Raw genomic sequence first — 1,832 nt, 5'->3', positions numbered from 1 at the left:
GATGGCTCTGGGATCTTTACATGGTTGTTATTCAAGTTATCCTCTCTTGCTGTAGCATCATAAAAAACGTCATTCAACGAGTTCTACTTTTGAGAATGATAGCTTTGCACTGCTTCTTCCCTTGTGACTTTGAATTCTCAGTATCACTTCGCAATGTTCCTTATGGTCTCGAATTTAAAGCATTTGCTATCTTCCCTACTTGATTCTCAAGAGCTCAAAGAGATGCAGCTTGACTCTGGATCACAACATTTTGCCTCTACATAGATTGATTATAACTAGGTGGTACACTGATGGCATTTTGTCTTGCAACATTGTTAAAATTTCCCATACCGTGATTATTCCAACTAAAGTTTGGATTTTTCTTCCACCCTAGATTACAAGTGTTGGAATATGGATTATTATTCCAATTAAAATTACCCATCTAGTACACAAATGCTGGATTTGATGGGCATTCATCAAACACATGGTCTTAACCACAATAAACACATGTTAGCTAGATTGCTTTCATCTCCTAAACTGTAGTTGATCTCTTCATTGTCTTAATCATATTAGTTAAAGATGATACCTAAACAGTCAATAAAGTGATTGCATCAAGTTTCATGGTACCAACAGCTTTTTTGCCCGTCCAAACTCTTGTGGTAGGATATTGATAATCATTGTTGGCAATCCGTTCCAAGATCTTATATGCTTCATTGTAAGATATATCCAAAAAAATACCATTGGCAAAAGCGTCAACTATCATCCTCGTATGTGCATTCAACTCATTATAGAATATCTGTATCTGAGTTCAATGTTGAAATCCATGCATCGGACATTTCTGAATTAACTCCTTAAATCATTCTCAAGCTTCATATAATGTTTACTCTAATTGCCAAAAAGATGTGATCTCATTTTCGAGCTTAACATTCATATTGGGGGAATTATACTATAGAAAAAACTTCTGGCAAAGACCATTCCACGATGCCACTGTTCCAAATAGCAAAACATTAAGCCATGCTCTCGCACTATCTCTTAAAGAATATGGAAACAGTTTAAGTCGTAGGGTGTCTCTAGGAACATCCTGTTACCTAAATGAGTCATAGACTTCCAAGAAAAAGTCTTAAGTGCAGTTGTGGATCTTTAGTAGGTAATCCACTAAATTGTCCTACTATTTGCAACATTTGAAACATTACCGATTTCAGCTTGGATTGTTGAGTTTGTAATTGTGGCTTGACTATTCCTAGATTCAAATCATCCAAAATTGGGACAACATGCTTTCAAATAGGTCTGTCTTGGCCATCTATCACACGACGAATAGGAGGATTAACATCCTGACCATTTGGATTATTATTGAGACCAAGACCATTTGGATTATCGTTAAGACCAGGATCATTCCCACTTCTAGCTATTTTTCTCAATTCTTTTCACCTTCTTCATAAAGTTCTTTCGATCTTTAGGTAAAAAGGATACTCTTTGTTTGTAGAAATGTCTCTTCTCATGCACTAATGGCAAACTTGTAGAAATTAAATATAACTAAGTTAAATAAATTCATGGAATTAAGTAAAATAACCAAACCAAATTACACCAAATTGCTGATCCTCGACAATGGCGCCAAAAACTTGTCTCGTGTGAATTTGATATACGAATTGTGCAAGCATACACGTCGGATCAAATAATAAATTTATAAGTGAAATTGTCTCCATAGGGATCAGATTAGGTATATTAGTGGTTAAGTTATTATAACAAAGTTAGATTAATGTTATAGAAAAATAATGATAAGAATGTAGTCGTAAACAAAAGGAATATTAATGTGAACAAAATGTGCAACTGATAAATAATTAAAGATGCTATGG

The 1,832-nt window shown here is 34.4% G+C and overlaps 1 non-coding gene across 1 annotated transcript; it reads left to right on the top strand.

The window, feature by feature from the left end:
- Positions 1 to 797: 797 nt before the first annotated feature.
- Positions 798 to 901, top strand: LOC128294224 (small nucleolar RNA R71). The gene has a single exon (XR_008284538.1). It is a non-coding gene; the product is annotated as a small nucleolar RNA R71 (small nucleolar RNA).
- Positions 902 to 1,832: the final 931 nt, after the last annotated feature.

Source organism: Gossypium arboreum, chromosome 6, assembly GCF_025698485.1.
Source record: "Gossypium arboreum isolate Shixiya-1 chromosome 6, ASM2569848v2, whole genome shotgun sequence".
Lineage (NCBI taxonomy): Eukaryota > Viridiplantae > Streptophyta > Magnoliopsida > Malvales > Malvaceae > Gossypium > Gossypium arboreum.
This window is presented reverse-complemented; position numbering and strand designations above follow the sequence as displayed.